This window comes from Neovison vison, chromosome 13 (genome assembly GCF_020171115.1).
Source record: "Neovison vison isolate M4711 chromosome 13, ASM_NN_V1, whole genome shotgun sequence".
Lineage (NCBI taxonomy): Eukaryota > Metazoa > Chordata > Mammalia > Carnivora > Mustelidae > Neogale > Neogale vison.
Genome location: NC_058103.1, coordinates 57,523,662 through 57,537,525, shown reverse-complemented (window position 1 = coordinate 57,537,525; position 13,864 = coordinate 57,523,662).

Below are 13,864 nucleotides of genomic sequence, written 5' to 3'. Positions count from 1 at the left end.
CATTGTAAAACCCATTTTGTTATTATTATTCCAAAAGTACCCATGTTCATTGAATAAAAAGAAAAAAATTGCCCCTACGATACAAAACAAAAGGCAATTCTTCTCTAGAGTTTTGAGAAGCAAAGAGTTTAGTTTAAATTTAAATGTATTAATGTTCCAATTGGCTCAAAGTGAAGCCCATTAACTTCTACTGGAGTCTACTAGAGTGGGGTTTACTGATTATGGGGGTAATTCAGCAACCAGTCTTACAGTATCCTATGGATATGTGTGAGGAGACTGTCCAGGCCCTTCAAGCAGAAGCAGAATTTTCCATTCTTACCTAAGATCATCATTGCTATTACCTTGTTGATATTTATAAAAATAAATTTTATTATTCTTGATGGAGATGAAAAAGGGGCAAAATTTTTGTCACTTTGGGTTATTAGAGTTCTCTCACACTAAACACTTATATTTTTGTATCCCTTAAAAAGAAGAAGAAGAAAAAAAGAAGAAGAAGAAGCCATACTGACTTGCTTAATCTTCAGAAAATATAAATGTTTTACTTTTAAATGCATCAGTGACAATAATGCATTTGTTAACTCAATCTTGTCAAAGAGAAATATTTTTACTTTTACTAATGTTAAACTAATCAAGTTTAACTTTGATTTAAATAAATGAACCAGTAGTAATTAAATTCTAAAGAAGAAATATGTCTCTGGAAAGTAATTCCTCTCGTAATATTTACAGTTTTGTGGTAGTAAGATCTCTGGCAAGTTCATTATGTTGTGATAGATAGGAGTTGGACAAGGGAATATAAGGGACCCAAGTCCCAGTTAGAAGTCAAGGCTTCTGTGGTTCATATATAAATTTAAATGATAATTTGAGACTGAGCTAAAAGCCCGTCTTCTATCCATTTAAAAGGGAAGCAATCAACAGTAAGAAGCCTTTTCACTACTATCTACATCCATTCTGAGGAAGAATATCATGTATTAAGGCTCCCCCCCTTTTTTTTTTCAGACAGAGGATGATGGGTGATTAGTGTATTGGCTGGGTAGTGATGTTTTCAGTGGCTATTACAGTTAAAGCCATTGAGTCAACACACAATTATTATCTAATACCCACTACAGGCATACTTTACATCTACTATGGGTTTAGTTCCAGACTACCAAAATAACATGAATGTCACAGAGTGAGTCAAATGAATTTTTTGTTTGTTTTTTTTGTTTCCCAATGCATATACAAGCTATGGTTAATGGATATTAAGGATATATGATATATTATGATGAGCACTGGGTGTTTTATGTGAGTGATGGGTCACTCAATTCTATACCTGAAAGTCATGTTGCACTGTGTGTTAGCTAACTGGAACTTAAATAAAAACTTGAAACTACAAAAAAAAAAGTTATGACTACCCTATACTGTAGTCTATTAAGTGTGCAATAGCACCATGGCTAAAAGACAATGTACGTACCTCAAATACAAAGTACTTTATTGCTAAAAACTGCTAACCATTATCTGAGCTTTTAGGAAGTTGTAATGTTTGCACTGGTGAAGGGCCTTGCCTCAATGGTGATGGCTGCTGACTGATCAGGGTGGTGTTTCTGGAAGACTGGAGTGGTTGTGGTAATTTCTTAAAATAAAAATGAAATTTACCACATTGATTGACTCTTCCCTTCCACAATTTCTCTGTGGTATCTGATGCTTTTAATAGCATTTTACCCATAGAACTTCTTTCAAAATTGAAGTCAGTTATCCCAACTCTTCTGCCATTTTAACAACTAATTATATGTGGTTTTCTAAAATCCTTTGTTGTCGTTTTAGTGATCTTCACAGCATCTTCACCATGAGTTGACGAGAAACCACTTCTTTGCCCATACATAAGAAGCAATTCCTCATCCACTAAAGTTAGATCATGAGATTTAATCATATCTTCAGGCTCCACTTCTAATTCTAGTTCTCTTATTATTTCCACCACATGTGCAGTTACTTCCTCCACTGAAGTCTTAAACCCCTGAGAGATATTTATCTGTGAGGGTTAGAATCAAGTTTTTACAAATTCCTGTTAGTGCTGATATTTTGACCTCTTCTTATGAATCAGGAATGCTCTTAATGGCAATTAGAATGGTGAATCCTTTCCAGAGGCTTTCAGTTTATTTTGCTCAGATCCATCAGAGAAATCACTATCCATAGAGCGATAATCTTACAAAATGTATTTCTTAAATAATAAGATTTGAAAGTTGAAATTACTCTTTAATCCATGGGATGCAGAATGGATGATTTGCTAGCCATCATGAAAACTGCATTAATTTCATTGTACATGTCCACCAGAGCTCTGGGGTAACCAGGTGCATTGTCAATTTTGAGAGCAACCTTTTTTTTTTTTTTTCTCTGAGCAGTACATTTGACAATGGTCTTGCACTATTCAGTAAACCATGTTGTACACAGAGATGCTATCATCCAGGCTTTGTTGTTCCATTTATACAGCACAGGCAGAGTAGATTTAGCATAATTCTTATGGGTCGCAGGATGTTTGGAATGGTCAATGAGCATTGTCTTCAAATTACAGTCCCTACCAAGAGAGTCACTTTGTCCTTTGAAGCTTTGAAACCAGACATTGACTTTCCCTCTCTACCTATGAAAGTCCTAAATAGCATCTTCTTCCAATACAAGGCTGTTTTTTCTACATTGAAAATCTGTTGCTTAGTGTAGCTTCCTTCATTAATTATCTTAGCTGGATCTTCTGGACAACTTGCTGCAGCTTCTACATCAGCACCCGCTGCTTCCCCTTGCACTTGTATGTTATGGAGATGGTTTCTTCCCTTAAACCTCATGAACCAACCTCTGCCGGCTTTGGATTTTTCTTCTGCAGCTTCTTCATGTCTCTCACTCTTCACAGAACTGAAGAGAGTTAGGACCTTGCTCCAGATTAGGCTTTTGCTTATAGGAATCATTTTTATGGCTGCTTTGATCTTCTATGCCGACCACTAGAACTTTTTCTGTATCAGTGGTAAGGCTGTTTTGCTTTTTAATCATTTGTGTGTTCCTGGGGTAGCACCTTTTAATTTCCTTCAAGAACTTTATCTTTGTATTCACAACTTGGGTAACTCTGGCACAAGTGGCTTCACTTTCATCCTGTCTTGGCTTTCAGCATGCCTTCCTCACTAAGCTTAATCATGTCCAGCTTTTAATTTGAAGTGACACAAGTGTGACTCTCCCTGCCACTTCAACACTTAGAGGCCATTGTAGGGTTATCAATTGGCCTAACTTTAATATTGTGCTTTAGCGAATAGGGAGGCCTAGGGTGAGGAAGAGAGACAGGGGAATAGCCAGTCTGTGGAGCTGTCAGAACACATACATTTATTACGTTTGTCATCTTACATGGGCATAGTTCATGGTGCCCTCAATACAATTACAATTATAATATCAAAGATCACTGATCACAGATCACCATAATAAATAAAATAATAGTATAAAGTTTGAAAAATAACAAGAATTACCAAAATGTATCACAGAGACACAAAGTGAACAAGTGCTATTGGAAAAAATGGTGCCAGTAGACTTGCTCAATGCAGGGCTGCCACAAATTCAGCAGTTTGTAAAAAAACACAGTATCTGCAAAGTGCAATAAAGCAAAATGCAATAAAAGGAGGTTTGTCTATGCATTCCTGTTAATGTGGTGGGTCCTGGGGATACAATGTTTGCAAAATCAGACACTGTCCTGACCTTCATAAACCTTTATAGGAGAGGGCAAGATAAATAATAGAAGGCGGCCATAGAAATGAATGTAAAATTAAAACAGAAATACTTGCTATGAATACAGTTCTCATTTTATAAAAATTTGTTAACAGGGACCCTATAAATCTGGGTATTTAACATTTATTTCTAAGGGCATCATTTCTGTAGTAACTGGAAGCATATATAGGAGCTGGCTGCAGAGTGAGGTGGGTTTGGGTCGAGCTCAAGGCAAAGGGAGCGGCTTGTGCAAATCCCCCAAAGAAGGATTGTAGAGTAGGAATGTGGAGATCCAAAATCAATGATGACAGCAGTGTAGGATAAAACTAGAGAAGTAACCATGGGCAAGCCTAGTAAGATTTTACAGATTTTTTTGTAATCCTATATAGTAATAGGAATCTAATAGAGGGTTTTAAGCCAGAGTAGTTTAATTAGATATGCATTTTGAAAAGTTCATTTAATTTGCACTATTGAGAGTAATTTGGAACCAGATGGTGATGCAAAATCAACAAGGAGACTATTAGAGTAGTACCGGTGAGAGATGATGGTATCTTTCACTGGAGGGACTACATTTGAATACATAGAATCCTTTTTTGTTGTCTGGTTTGTTAAAGAATGCTGAATTTTACTGAAACATGTAGGTATTCCAGGGAGAATTTAAATAAGATTGTATAATGTAAGCCATTTCTACCAGTGACTATTCTCCCAGATTATGTCTGCAATTTATTTTTATTACATGCTTTCTCTAAATTATAGAATTTACCTACTGTAGAGTGACTTAAGTTCCTTAAGAGTGTTTTGTAATTTAATTATCACAAAAACACTATGCTGTAACTATTATTATTCTTTTCTTATTTTACAAGTGAGAAAGTTAAGTAATTAGCCAAAGATTGCTCAGCTAGGAAATTTCAAAGTAGATAATTTAAATTTAAGTAGTATGAAACTCAGCTGTGGTTTTACCACCATGTCAAATATAGTAAGTAGATATTCACAAATATACCAAAGAATGTAGCTTTTTTATTTACTGTAAGTGATCTGATTTTTCTCATATGCACCCATCTACTCGAGAGAAGAGGCCCTTGAGCTGAAAGAAGTGTTGGAGGAATTTCTCACCTGGTGCTTGACCAAAATGGCATTTACATTCCCCTCAGATTGACTAAACCTCAGACAGGTTTCTTCCTAACTATAGGCCCTGGACCTCCCTTTTTGTAGAATTTATTTAGCTTTTTCTTTAGAAGAGTTGCAATTATGAATTCTTCCTGTCCCTTTTAACTGTGTATAAATATTCTCCCAGTCTCTTGTCAGTTTCACCATAGGAATTATCTTTCTCAAGGACCTGGAAATCATCTCTTTGAAATGTAAACATTGAAGGAGATAACACTCCAGTCTTCAGTCTCTCTGGGAGGTAGGAACTTAACCTCAATGGGGGCAAATCAGGAAACACTGCCAGCCTAATTACAGAGAAAAATATTTGCAAACTCAAGAATAATGCTATGTGCTGGACACATTCAGCTTTCCCCAGAAGTCCTCCAGTATTTTTCCACATGCTCAACACAGAGCTTAAAACTCTCTCCCTTTTTATTTCAGCCAAGTCCCTTGGAGTTCCGTCTGTCTGTGCCATGGTAATAGTCTTGAATACAATCTTCCTTGCTTAACTTTGGGGCAATATTTGCTTTGACATGCTGAATATTTATTAGATACCATTTTGGGGGTCCTCTTAGTTACTACAATGCTATTTTGCCTCCATTGTTTTTCTTATTTGTTGTATTGGCACTATTTTTCCAACTTTATAAGTTTCCTCACTGCCCTCTGCCTGGGTCCACAGCATGCCACATATTTCAGGGATCCCCCTCCTCCTTTGGCAGTGTCCCATTTCTACTACCCATTTTTGTATCCAGCAGCTATATCATTGTAATACCACATGACAAACTACCCCCAGTTCAGTGGTCCATATGTATAATTTCTTATTTTTCCCATTTTCGGTTTTCAGGTCAGCTGGTAAGGCTCAGGTTTTGTCTGTGGGTCTGGAATTGAGTCAGGATACAGTTTGGCTAGGCTTGCCTAGAATTTCTGGATCGGCTCCGTGTGCTTCAATCTGTGTTTGGCCTGGTTGGCCAGTAATTACACAAGGTATTTTTTCTCTTGATACTACAGAAGCATACAAAAACCAAAACACTTTCCAAATCCCTTCTTACATTTCATCCACTGACATGTCAGCAAAAATAAGTCACAGCCAAATCTGAACTAAGGGGTGGGGAAGTACACTCTGCATACCATGGAAACATGGAAAGGGTGCAAATATATACAACTCTTTCAAGGGCCATAATATTTTTCTTAGAAAATTAGTATCCATACTGCCAGAGTCCATTGTCCAAAGCTGCAGAAACACATCTAGAGTAAACAGTAATAGGTTGATTTAGTTTTTAATTTCTTGCAGTGAGGTAGAGCTGAAGGATTGATGGCATCTTAGAAAAGGAAAGGTGGAACATTGGAAAATAATAAAGGACTTGGGCCTGCGCTGAGTGGTTCTGGGGATCAGGGAAATGAGAGACGGTTTTGGAGCGGGTGATGATTACAGAAAGAAGCAATTGAAAGATAGCATATCTGGAAGGTTCTTAAAGTAACAGGTGAGAAAGACAGGTTTAGAGGATTCATTGATAAATGTAGTCACCCATGTTACCTGGAATTGGAGGATATTGAGTTGTCTTAATAGTTGTGTTGGGTTTTATGTCATGGTTTTATGTCAGAAAGGTTTCAGCTTCACTTTGGCAGGTTTGAGAAGATTCAGAAAGCAAGTGGGGTTTTATGTCTATATACTTACTACCAAGGGAGTTGCTTGCTCTTTTTTTTTTTTTTTAATTTTTTTTTCAATTTATTTATTTTCAGAAAAACATTATTCATTATTTTTTCACCACACCCAGTGCTCCATGCAAGCCGTGCCCTCTATAATACCCACCACCTGGTACCCCAACCTCCCACCCCCCCCACCACTTCAAACCCCTCAGATTGTTTTTCAGACTCTGAGTTGCTTGCTCTTTCAGGTCTTCTGCCCTGCCTCCATCCTTTCCTATGAACACCAGGTAGAAACTCACAGAGAGACTCACAGAGAGAAAAGGTGAGACACCTTTTCTATCTGGGACTTCAGCAGCCTCTTTTACTCTAGGCCATGTTAGCCCTTTAAAGGTCCACTAAATTTTTTTTCATTTTCAAGAGGCTGCTTCTTTTCAAGAAAGAGGCCTCTTTTTCCTATGCTTTGCTGAAGGTGAAACAGTTTCTCCTAGGAAGGGCTTAGTTAACTCTTTGGAATTCAGTTCACCTGGTTGCCTTGAAACTCTGATGAACTTAAAAATATTTATGATTTTGGAGATTGCATAAATTTTTTTCATTGTAGGAGTACTTTCTCTTGTGACTTCTATATCCTAAACTTCTAATCTGTAAAGTTTTTTTTTTTAATTTTTTAAAGATTTTTGTTGATTTATTTGACAGAGAGAGACACAGCGAGAGAGGCAACACAATTGGCGGAAGTGGGAGAGGGAGAAGCAGGCTTCTCGCTGATCAGGGAGCCTGATATGGGACCCAATCCAAAGACCCTGGAATCAGGACCTGAGCTGAAGGCAGATCTTAACGACTGAGCCACTTAGGCATCCTGTAAAGTTTTATTTTTAGTAAAACAAATGTTCTAGTATCTGATATATTAATTACCATCATCAAATGAGTTTCTCTTTTAAAAGTGAAAAAGCCAAGTTTCAGAAAGTTTAAAGTAATTTGCCTCAGGTCAGGTCACTAACACATGATTTGGCTAGAATACAAGTCTTGCAGCAATGCCCAGGTAAATAGCACTGTACCATTTGGGCCCCAGATGATTTTTCCAGGCCCTGCCTCCTCCTTTCATAAGTACTAGACAAATCTGTTTTGCACATAAATTGCATTCCCATGCCCTTCTCCGTATTGTTCTTTCTGCCAGAGAATAGTATCTAGGTTTTAAAATTTAACATGTACTGGGACGCCTGGGTGGCTCAGTTGGTTAAGCAGCTGCCTTCGGCTCAGGTCATGATCCCAGCGTCCTGGGATCGAGTCCCACATCGGGCTCCTTGCTCGGCAGGGAGCCTGCTTCTCCCTCTGCCTCTGCCTGCCTCTCTGTCTGCCTGTGCTTGCTCTCTCTCCCTCTCTCTCTGACAAATAAATAAAGAAAATCTAAAATTTAACATGTACTAAACATGTGTTTATATTTGCATTCCTTTTCTTATAGAGAGTCTTCCAAATTGAGAAAGTACCAGGCTTCACAAACTTTGACCAACCTATGTTAAGTGGGTGCTAATTGGGCATTAACCTGAATTTTAAATTGATAATGCTTGCATAATCTAATTCCTATTACATAACTATAGAGAATTATATTCATTAGCACATGCATACATGAAATAAGTGAGGATTAATAATGATAACAAATATTTTAGGTATTTATTTTAGAAGAAAAGACTTTTCCATTTTAAAGGGCATCTAATTTATACCGAACAAGTAGAATGGCTGAAGCACAAAAACCAGTTTGACATCAAAATATGTCTTGAATTTTGTCTTAACTATGATTGAATTGTGTTTTAAATGATGGATCTTTTAATATTTTTGGTCAAATTTACTCAATGGAGCAGTCACAACCTAGTTAAAAAAATGTCAAGTGTGGCACTATAGATGTTATGAGAATATTTTGTAAAGGAGGAATTGAAGTAAAGTGATCTATCTTGGATCTCCCTTTCAGCTAGGTAATGCTATTATAGTCCTGTCTCTTTATAATAGAGATGCTTTCTCTAAATGAGAAATAGCATCACAAAGAAGTAAGAGGTTCTATGTGATCCCTACCAATGACTCTCCTTCATTCTATGTGTTTAATGATGCCTGTAGGAAAGCTTACTTACTCTGACAAGATATTTCCATCAGCATCCTTGAGTTGAGCAGAATAAAAATGATGTGAAGATCATGCCTGCTTTTCATTTGGGTGAAGATCATGCCCTTAACTGTTTGCTTTTTATGTGGCATTTAAAAAATAGTATTTCCATGTTAGAATTTTTAACATTTAGTGCATATACCTGGAAAGGTAGTAAAAATAATTTCTTCACAACCACAAATTAAATGTAATCTATCAGTAGAGAGTGTTTTGTCTCAAATTCACATTTTTATCATTTCCATAGGTTGATGAATCAATAGCATTAACTCACCAGAAATACCTAAAATGTCTGTACAAAATGGTAAAGACATCATGCTCTCCATGGATTTACTGATTTAGGAGTTTGAGACAAAAAACATTTAGATAAGGAACTTGACTATAGTGATATCAACATCATTTTCATTAACAAGAAAGTTGCCCTTATTGTCCAAAGTATGCTCTCTTTATTGTCCTTATGGTAATAACAATGGTCTATATAGGATGATTCATGGAAGAACTGGATACTTCCATAAATAGATTAATAAGCTTATATTAAGGATCTAGACAAAACTTTGTAAAAGCTAAAACTTTTCCCTCTTAATTAATAAGTTTTATAAACATGGAAATATACTGTTCCTCTACAGATTTTCATTTACTAATTATAGCATCAGTTGATGATTATTACAAGAATGAGTGTTGACTGAGTTCATTATTTCTGTTAGTTGACAATTAGTAATTATCTAATTCCACCATTACTTCTACATATATTTAGTTTGTATTTTACTTTAGGAAATGACTTTTATTTTATTTATTTATTTACTTACTTGCTTGCTTATTTATATTGTTGTGGATTCATGGATTCCTCATTTGTTCATTCCTCTTTATTAGATTTTAGATTTTAATTTATTACTAACATTATATTGGAACATTTAGGTGAAGAACATTGTCTTAAGGGTTGTTAAAATTTGGACAACAGGAGTCTTGTTTCATTTTATCATGCTCCTATTCTTCTATGAATACTGTCTTACTTTCTGGTAGAATTTGTTGTGTCAGACTCCCAAAGTCTGAGATCAGCTGTTTCTCTGAGAAACTTTGGTTCATTTGTAGGGAATACTATTAAAATAGCAATACTAGACACTAGATATGACAATTCCTGAATGTCATTATATAGCATAATTCAGAGAATAGAACTGAGAAAATATTTTTTATAAAACAATTGCAAGTTCATACTGATACTGCATATCAAATCCAGTGCCACATGATTTTTTCTCTTCTTTTCACATTTCGCATTACATCATCCATCTCCCACAAAGAAAACTGTGTCCTAAACATAATACATTTACCATTTGCCCTTTGAAGAAAGAAGTTTCTGATACAGTCTACTTCCTGCATCACACAAATTCCTAGTTGTTCTTCCATTACATTTAGCTCCCATATTAAAACAGGATGCCTCTATATTAATGGAAACAAGATGCTCACTCACTTCCTTTCCAGGGCGGGGGTGAAAGTACAAGTAATTATCTACAAAGTGTTACTCAGCCTTAATTTATGAAAAAAAAACTAGATAGATTTGGTAGCTGTAGTCATATCCCTGCAGCTGGTCCCAAAACCATAAGTGATATTTGTCACCTTATTCCTACACTACTTTTTAGTTTTTCTCATTCTTGATCTGAAGTTTGATTGGCTTTAGCTGCTCATCTGATATCCAGACACAACTTCTCTGTGAATGACCTTTAGCCTTAGATTCCTTACCCTTATTAAGCAACAGTTCTTGAAATTGCCCATTTGCCATTATCACTGTGCATGGAAATACCAAGAGCCACATCCATTAATCCCCGAGCTCAAGAATAGTTCTGTTTGTTTGTTAGTACAGTAATATCTTCCTCAGTCAGCTGGGTAGAGTGCCGGATGTGTCCATTAGATAGTCTCAACTTCAAGTTTAGTGGAATATTCAGTTAGCCTTTGAAAGAACATTGTATTTTGTGGAAATCATCATCTCAGTCTTATAGAGTCTAACATGTAGGAATGTTTCTGTTTTCATTTTTGTTTTAAATTTTATTTATTGATTTGACAGGGAGAGAGAGAACAAGTAAGCAGAATGACAGGCAGAGGGAGAGGGAGAAGCAGGCTCCCCGCCAGTCAGGGACCCTGATATGAGGCTCGATTCCAGGAGCCTGATGTGAGGCTCGATTCCAGGACCCTGAGATCATGACCTGAGCCTATGGCAGATGCTTAACCGACTGATCCACCCAAGCATCACTAAGGTGTGGGAATGTTAAACAAATTAAAGAAGTATGTTAGAATTACAGTGTGGCAGCCAGAATGACCTGTCTTTCCTGACTTCTTCACCTATATGTTCTAGTGCTAGATATTAGCAATTCTTTGGCAAATATACCACATCTTAGAGGACAATGTCCCAAAACTGAAGGAAATTATCCCTGAGTTAGCATCTTTGCCAAGCATTTATCAAGCCATTTTATTATGACTAACTGCTTTTGGATATTGTATATATGGATATGCATATGGTATATGGCAAGATTATATGATAGCATTGTCAATTCTTGTTTGGTGTGAGTCAATAGCATGTAGAATTTCATGCCAATAGATTAGTCATTTTGTAAGTGATGAGAAGATAATGCTATAGGAGGCATCTGGGCAAGGAAGGTAAACACAAATCCAAAGTAGGTACCTATTCTGGTAGGGATGGATCAATGTCCCTGAAAGGGCTCCATCATAATTTCCATGTCATTTAACAGCTGACTTGCCTCCTTGAGCAACATTTCTATATAAAAGTCACACTATGTTCTCTGCTACCAGCACATCAGGCATTCATAGTGGCAGTAGTTAGACAATTATTGAAGATAAGTACAGACAGTCACGATGGTTCAATTTGCATTTTTTAAATTTTAGGATGGTGTGATAGTATACTCGTTTAGTAGAAACTGCATTTTGAATTTTGAAACTTGATCATTTCCATTTCCTGGGCTAGTAATATGCAGTGTGTACTGTCTCGTGGGCAGTGGCAGTGAGGTGCAGCTCCCAGTCAGTCACACAATCACAAGGGTAAACAACAATACACTTAAAACCATTCTGTACCATCCAGCCATTCTGTTTTTCACTTTCGATACAGTATTTAATCATTTACATGAGATACTCGACACTTTTCTATAAAATAAACTTTGCAACTATAAGCTAATTTAAGTGTTCTGAGCATGTTTAAGTTAGACTAGACTAAGCTATGATGTTCGGTTATGTGTATTCAAAGCATTTTTTACCTAGGGTATTTTCAACTTGTAAAGGGTTTTGTGAAACATAACCCCATCATTACCTGAAGAAGGTCTGTAGTTCGTAGTTTTAGTTCTACATGTAATCGTATCTTTAATCTATTTTGGGAACAGTGGAAAGCTACAGAAAGAGGCTTCCTTACATCCAAAGGATGAAAGAGATGTACATGAACTTTGAGAACTTGTGTTAGTTTCTTATGATTGCTCTAGTAAATTACCACAAATGTCACAGCTTAAAATGATGCAAATTTATTCTGTTATTGTTCTGAAGGTCAACTTTGGGCAAAATCCTTCCTTGCCTATCCTAGCTTCTGGTGCTGCTGTCATTTCTTGGCTTCCTTGGCATGTGGCCATATCACTCAACTCTACATTGCTACCTCCTCTTCTGCATGTCTGTCCTCTGTGTGTCTTCCAGAAGGATAGCTCCCATTGCCCACATCTGCATCATCCACAATGGTATCATATCAGTATTCTTTTTTTTTTTTTAAGTAGGCTCCACACCCAGTGTGGAGCCCATTGCAAGGCTTGAATTCACGACCCTGAGGTCAAGACCTGAGCTAAGATCAGGAGTTGGATGTTAACTGACTAACCACCCAGGCACCCCTCATCTCAACATTCTTAATTTACTTCCATCTGTGAATTATCATTTTCCAAATAAAGTAACATTACAGATTCTAGGGATTTGGCCTACGCTTATCTTGAGGGCCACCATTCAAGACACTATACCTGGCAAGTATGAAACCTTCCTGGATGAAAATATTGTTATCACCCACATGTCATTCATCTTTTATCAAACCTAAATTAACTGCATGCTGATAACATCATTTCACTGAGGACATTTAAAAATATAAACAACAAAAACACAGACAGGGTTGCATCCTCATTATTATTACATATTCTAAGGTGTTTTGTTCTAAGATTTGATACATAGTACAAAATAGTACAAAATGAAAAACATCCTAAGTTCTATGTAATGCTGCCTTTAAGAACTTCTCTAGGCTCTGCATCAGAGGTTCAGTATGAGTAACTGCTGGAAATAGGAAGCTGTCCTGGTGGATTGGAGTAGCTCCTATCCACACAGGCCTAGAGGGTCTAGATGCATGACAGATGTATGGGAGTGACCTGCGCATTTGTGTGCCTCATGTCTGGACATCCAGAGATGTTCTGGGATGTGTCCTCGTGTCTGGGCCTAATATGGATAGGCATTTGGGCCATAGATGGGAAATTCTGGGCGATACATAGTGCTGCTCAGCTCCAGCCTGCTGGAGAAGAGAGATGTCCAGATATCACATTTTGAACTCACTAAGAATTAATTTCCCTTATTTGGAAATAGCACTATTTTTCAAACAAAAATTAGCGATACCTAACTTCAGTGTAATTTATAGTATAATGGCACAATCACTATAAGATTAATAGGGAAATTATTTACAGCAACAATATCACAAACAAATATTTCATGCCTTTACTATAAGTGTTTAAATCTAATTTATTTATAAGGGGTCATCTAATTTTCACCAAGTAATGTTATGTGCTGGTTCTCAATTGTAATTATTATTAGATGTAACTCACTATAAACATTAAATCATAATGTAATTTTGTAACCTGCCTCAGACTAGAACATATTACATTTTGTCCATTCATTAACAGATATTTAGTCATGTTCCTAACATATTGATGGAAAATTTGCATTTTAAAATGATTACTTTTGAAATAGGCCTCAGGGTAAATATCAACATTTCAACATTTCTGAGTTAAATTAAAATTCCTCAGCCAATAATTAATTGGGTCCTCACAGTCCAGGAAAGGAAAAAAAAAATATTCTACCACTTTCTAATTGGGCCATTCGGATGTGTAGATTTTTAGGAAAGAATAGTGTCTTTATATAATTTTAGCTTTTTTTCCCAAAAAGTCATGGGTAAAGAAGCAAAGAACATGATAACGAGAAGTGGAA